Raw genomic sequence first — 7,095 nt, 5'->3', positions numbered from 1 at the left:
ACCATAAGTCATCGCCACATGGCCATATTGAAGCAGAATTCAATAGACAAAACATAGCTCCGAGTTCGGTCTCTCCGGACCATGCATCATCGCAGGATATGTACATGCTCAGTGCCAAAGGTACTACTAACTCAGTGCACCATAACTCATCACCACGTGGCCTTATTAAGGCAGAATTCAATGGACAAAAGACATTGGTCCGAGTGCGGCCCCCCTGGACCATGCATCATCATGGGATACGTGCACGCTGAGCGCCAAAAGTACTACTAACTCAGTGCACCATAACTCATCATCACGTGGCCTTATTAAGGCAGAATTCAATAGACAAAAGACATTGCTGCAAGTGCGACCCCCGGACCATGAATCATCACAGGTTACGTACACGCTCAGTGGCAAGGGTACTACTAACACAGTGCACGATAAGTCATCGCCACGTGGCTGTATTGAGGCAGAATTCAATAGACAAAAGACATTGATCCAAGTGCGGCCCCCCCGGACCACGCATCAACCCAGGGCAAGAGCCCCAAAGGTACTACTAACTCACTGCACCATAATTCATCGTCACATGGCTGTATTGAAGCAAAATTCAATAGACAAAACATAGCTCCGAGTATGCCCCCTCTGGACCACGCATCATCGCAAGATAAGTACACACTCAGTGCCAAAGGTACTACTAACTCAGTACACCACAGCTCATCACCACGTGGCTTTATTAAAGGAGAATTCAATAGACAAAAGACATTGCAGGGTACATACACGCTGAGCGCCAAAGGTACTACTAACTCAGTGCACCATAAGTCATCGTAAGGAAGAGTGAACAGTTTTATGTCAGCAGTGAGGCATACTATCACTCAAAAATCACCCAAAAATACTTATAATATAAAAAGAACAGAACATTCTAAGGACAATAATGATTACAATCCAGTGATTTTGAAGATGCGGAATGCAAATATGGACATACAATATGTTGCAGATAACTCAATTGCTGTTTCTCGCTATGTCACGTCATATATTACCAACTCTAAGAAGACAGAATTGAAAGAAATGAGGAAGAAATTTCACAGGAGAAAACACTTAGCAAAAAATTGTACAGCTTCAGCTTGAAGATGCCTTCACAACAAGAAATTAGATCCTACAAATGTTCAGATCGACAGACATATGCAAGTTTATATTCAAAGTCAAGAGGAGTCATCTGGATAAGTCTAGGTCTTGCTGCGGCATGTAATCGAGTTTTTATATAAATGATATAAAACAAGTTTGTGATGATATAGAGTTACGTTACTCAAGTACTCAAAAGAAGTGTACAGAAAATAACAGTTTGATAAGTGTACGTGTTGAAGAAGAGATGGAAGATAATAGTGATGTGAAGTTTCAAAAAGAAATAACAAAGTCTAAAGTAGTTTCTGGTGAAAATCCCAACTAAGTATAACGTACCTAAAATCTACACAATATACTTTTAGTATCCTTGCTTCAAGAACTTGTTTTATATCAGTTATAGCTTTACTACAATGACCAAATTCATCTTTCAAGTCTAAATGAACACTGAATGGGAGTCTACATTGCGGATAGCAGAGCTCACAATTTGAACTATAACTTCCCTGAAACCTACATATTGCGACAATGTATTTCATAAATCTTTTATCTTTTGTTCCATCCGCCTACACTGCGGACAGCAGGGCTCACAATTTACATCGAGTCACAATAGCAGATGACGCAGTCCAATAGGCAATAGATATTTCTCCCAGTGCGTCCCCCGGACCATGCATCATCGCTGACTGCACACATGCTGAATGCTTCTAATGTCCCTACCTCAGTGCAGCACAACTTATGCACCCTTTCTAATACAATATTTTGTGTATAATTTCACATCTGCTGTCCTGCCTCAGTGTATCACAAGTCATGAACCCTTTACGATAGAATATTTTCTGTATGATTTCATATCTGGTAGCCATACCTTAGTGCAGCATAAATCATTGACCTTTATGTTTGAATCTCTGTGTCTGATCCAATCTCTGTGTCTGATCCAATGATTACTGTTAATAAAAAGGAGTCAGGCGCACATGCCCGTACCAAGTTCCACTATCTATCTGTGTCCATGTTTTCATTATGTATGCAATATGCTGCCCCTAGGCCCTACCACATTACATAGTGATCTGAATAGCGTATGCAACCATCTTACCTTTGACAGTGGGGGAAAACTTTAGTTTATAACTTTGTTTTGGTCATTGAACATAATGATGTCATTTGAGATGTCATCATTGATGTCATCAGTGATGTCACTGACCATGTCATGAGTGATGTAATGTGTGACGTCATCAGCAGTGCATTGCGGGCGCCCGAGTTATAGTTAGCTAAACTAACTATAACTGGTGCATTTCTCTGGTTTTATATGAGTCAAATGTTCAACTAACTATAACGTGCCTGAAACCTATGGTTTTTTCAGGTTTTTTAAATGTTAATTTCACATTATAATGTTTCTAAAACCTATATTTTTTTTACTTAAACAATTATGTAATGTTTTATATCTTCCCCCAAAAATATGTATATTTTTTGGGGGAGGAGAAAACTGCACTCCCACAACGGTAGCGTACCAAACTCCATCACCACACACATCCTATCCACCATATTGCTAAACTCGTAAATGATGCTCATTTCGTATCCGACGACTTCGTGTCACCGTGTCCCTCATAATATCATATACGCAATAAGTTACCCCAGGTGCTACTTTGGTATCCGATGGGTACACAGTACCAAGCCACGCGTTACGTCATGCCCGCTGCGCTTTGCGTATGCTACGAGTACATGCTGCCAGGCCCTGTGTTACATCACAGACGTATAGTATCGCGCCGAATATGCCATTCTCTTTTTTTTGTCTCAAAAGTATATCTAAATAACTTTAAAGAGTATATGAGAGCAAGCGATAATCTAAAATATTTTAAACATTTATATATTTCTAACTGTAATAAACTTATATTATGATAAATATATTTTGTCAAAATCGTGTCGGGTGCGGCCTCCTTGCACGCTCAGTGTGCTGTAGTGTAGTTCCCAATAGGCTCTGCGCATTGGAATAATACCTTCAATAGTATAGGCCTAGACCAGACGTTAACTAGGTCTACTACTGTCAATATTAGACTTAAAGTTTTGGGTTTGCCAGCTAGCTCAGAGTTCACTAGAAACTTTCTCGAATAGGCAAGGAGGAGTTGAACCTCCCTGGATAGACAAGAAGGGATTTAGTTTCTGACAACCATAGAACATGACAACTTTGCTCTCCCCTAATCAAGAGTGTATCTCTAGAGTCGTGTGAAAACAAAAGACCACTTATTTTACTCAGTCAGTACGTGCATTCTTAGTCTCACCAGATTGTAGAGAAAAGGAAGAGAGGGCGTGTTCAATAAAAGATGTTATTTATTGATCAGTCTCTTTTCTCATACAAGAGAAATGGATCGATATTATTGCAATACTTATGGTTAAGTAAAGTGCATACATTAAAAGCAGAAGTATAAAATAATACTGTAAAAACATTGATATGGTTTCTAAGCCATATGAAGGTTTAAAATGAATAAAATAGATACATACACATATACATTTGACTAATCGTACTCAACTGGTGTTTCTAACTACGCCTACCCCAATGTACCTGACCTAAGCCTAATACGTGGGCGGGAATAGAAAGTAGCAGTTTAAGTTAAGTTTGTTTTGCCAAGTGACTGACTCAAGAATTCTCTGCGAGGGGTTATTCAGTTCTGTACCTGGAATTTAGGATGAATGAGGGATGGTATCTCTCGTCTCTGGTCTCGATATTCCAGGCTGCCTGCGAGGGCTGCTTGGAAGCGCCGGAGCTGGATTTCTCGGCAGGAGAAAGGCAGCTCTCGTTCTCAGCGCGTCAGGAAGGCGGGGCTGCGCCAGCGGGGTTTGCTCTGCTCTGGGCTTCGGCAAGTCTGGCTGCTCCGATCTCGTCACCACCGCGTGTGTTTGCATAGGGAAATATCGGTAATATTTATACCTTTAAGGTGCCGAGATTGACGTAAGGATGGACATAGATACGTCAATAAGGATGTCATACGAGCTGGTCGTTAGCACATTCTTTTGCTGAAGTTCTCGATGAAATCAAAACAATGGCCGCAGGGTTTTTCCCAGGTTGTCATAGGTTTGATTTGTTTTGAGAACTCCGTATGCCTTATCAGGGGCTGGAGGAATATCGCTTGTCTAATTAGATGGCAAGCGTTATGACCTAATCAGATAACACGTTCCTGTGCCGTAGTGCGGCTTAATCAGATAACGGGTTCTGCATCATGGGGGTTTTCTGCATCATGGGATGGCTGCTAGTTAACTTGTTAACCAGAATAGGGTCAGGAATAGGGGGATCGTTACAGAACCTATAGGAATACATCACACCCACTCCACGCTAACTATGGACATATTTATGAATCTAGGCATAGTAAAACATACTGTAGAGTATCGTGTATACCTTACCACCCCAAAATACATAAATGCATTTTGAATTTATCTAATATACGAAAAAAAGTCACATGTATTATATGCACTCAAGCTGTAGAATAATGCTAAAGTAATCACGCATATGTATACATTATTGCTAATTGGTATATGAGAATTTACACATGAAATGGCTCTTAATACAGAAAAAAGGTTAGAGACCATTCCATCACAGAATAAAATAATTATGAACATACCTGCGGGCAGCTAATGTCTATAAAGTATCTAAAAATAGAAATTTTAGTTCTCTAAGAATAGTTCTTACTTTAAGCAGAAGGTAAGTGTCCCGAAAAATTCGTAAAAATATTTTTGGGCTGCTGAAAAAAAATTGCTGTCCGTGAACTGGAGGGAAAATTGTTCATGTGACTTTATTATTAAAGTTGAAGGCCAAATTCAGGGTGTTGGGAACGCCGTGGGCTAGCTTGCTCAAAAGTCTCTATTTCTGCTCTGGTGAGAACATCATATCATTTAGACTGTCGAAAAAGCTGTCAACAGCTTCCTGGGAGAGTTCCACTAACTCGGAAAAAGGTGTAACCATGCATTCATGCGCATGATTGTCTCCATTGACGTTTTGATTAGTATTGCTGACAGAAGGTCGTACCTGATCGATGCTGCTTTCATCTTGAACTTCACTACCCCTTAATCGTAGTGGTGAAGCTTCCACGAATGCCGTCATCAGGATTGGTAGCCTTTGAGGGCAGCACAAAGCATGAGCCGTTATTGGACTCAACAATGTTTCTGCATCCATTGGCGCATCCGATTGTAGCGTCAGACAGGTGTCTAACACGCATTCTTCTCCGCATAGCAAGCACCTTAATACAGGTAAAACACATCGATGCCACATTGGTCGAAATGAAAGAAACGAAGTCATGTTCAAGTCTCTAAGCCGGGATAGTCCCAGGATTTTTGATATCCGGTCCCGGTATCCAATGGCTCGGATTGTTTCTTCCCTTCTCGCAGGTGTTTTGTCTGTGACACGGTTTGCCATAACAAAATATGAGGACCAAGAATAGGATTCCTGCAATTAGTCCCAAAATGAGGGGAAGTCCGCCAAAAATCGAATGGACGAAATCTGGAAAAATACCCAGTATGGCTTTGAATGGTGTTAATGCCATTGAAAATACTGTCTTAAATACCTTTGAGACTCCACTGGTATCAGAAATATTTAAGATTTCATTCAGGATTTCTGCGAAATGTATGGGGGAATTAGTTGATAACAATGAGTGAATCTCTGCAGTCGTCCTTGCGACTAGGAGATCATACGTTTCTTTTGATGACGTGAGCCTGGTCGGCGTCTGAAGAAGCACTGTTTTCATTCTGCTTAAAGTATCTATTCGAATAGAAGTAATTTTCAAGTTGGGCCATGCCCTTGCCTCCCTGTCTGGAAAGGAGCTGGGGAACAATGAGCGTCCACAGCACTTGACCTTCGCAGTCGTAGTTACGAGATAAGGAGTCCCGGGCATAAGACTACAACATCTGCGATCCACAATTAGAACGTAACTCCCATTATAGAGTCTTTGAAAGAATGGTTCTATCTCTGTTGCAGGCGCGCCTAGCTGGTGACATGAAAGGTTATATGAATTCCCTTCACAGGCTCCATGCAAACTAATTCCATTACACAGAAGTGTACCGCTTAGTGACATTGCACACTTATTGCCAATAAGAAACACTTTCTGTCCTTTATTACTGACACATGCATGTGAATAGGGCAAGTTCCATGTTGTTTTAATGTACCCTTTTCCCAATTTTTCGTACATGCCAGCCTGTATATATTTTTGGCAGTATTGAAACCTGAAGGTTGATATTGGAATATTAATTATCCCATGTATTATCCATTCACTGACAGGTCGTTCTGACATTGTCACTGGTAATCTGTCGAGTTTCTCAATGCTCAGGATTGTATAATAAGCACCCTTCTGTGCCATACTGATTTGTTTATCAGAAAGGTTAAAGATATTGAATAGTGACGTTGTGTTGATTAAACGCCAAGGCACATAGCCTGAACGCAGATTTTGTAACGTCCAGCCAAGCTGTACAATAGAACGCAATTGAGACTGACCGTGTTGTAACAACAGTAAGTCTTGCGATATTATGTCGATTGCTGAAGACACAATGCTGTCCAGAAAAAAAATTCTGGAGGACAGAGTCATTAACCCATTGTCCACTACAGAAAGTGATTTTTCCAAATTAATACGGTCAATTTCCCGTATACTTTCTGCTGTTTCAATTTGAGTCACCTTCCAGGCCTCGTTGTATGCTGCGTATACAGAGGCTGCTATGAAACGTTTTTGACGCTGTTTGCGCGGTCCCATAATGAAATCACGCAAGTCAGCACCATCAGTAAGTAAAGTTAGGTGTTGCTTAATTTCTGCCAGTGTGGAGGTTTGTAGCCATTGAAGGCATAATTTGCCCACACTGTAGGTGGTTATTATCCCTGGGTGTTGTCTTTGGGAATATCTAGGGTCTGGCCTGGTCAATTTGAACCCCTGTGTTTTGTTCAGGAATCTGTCTTGACAGTTATTAGTATCTGTGGGCCAGATCAACCACTGTTTCCAATCAGGATGTGTTCTGTTTTGGTTTAATACATAGTTTACGTCT

The sequence above is a fragment of the Lissotriton helveticus genome, chromosome 2_1 (assembly GCF_964261635.1).
Source record: "Lissotriton helveticus chromosome 2_1, aLisHel1.1, whole genome shotgun sequence".
Taxonomy (NCBI): domain Eukaryota; kingdom Metazoa; phylum Chordata; class Amphibia; order Caudata; family Salamandridae; genus Lissotriton; species Lissotriton helveticus.
The sequence above is the reverse complement of the archived record's forward strand: the minus strand, read 5'-3'. Positions refer to the sequence as shown.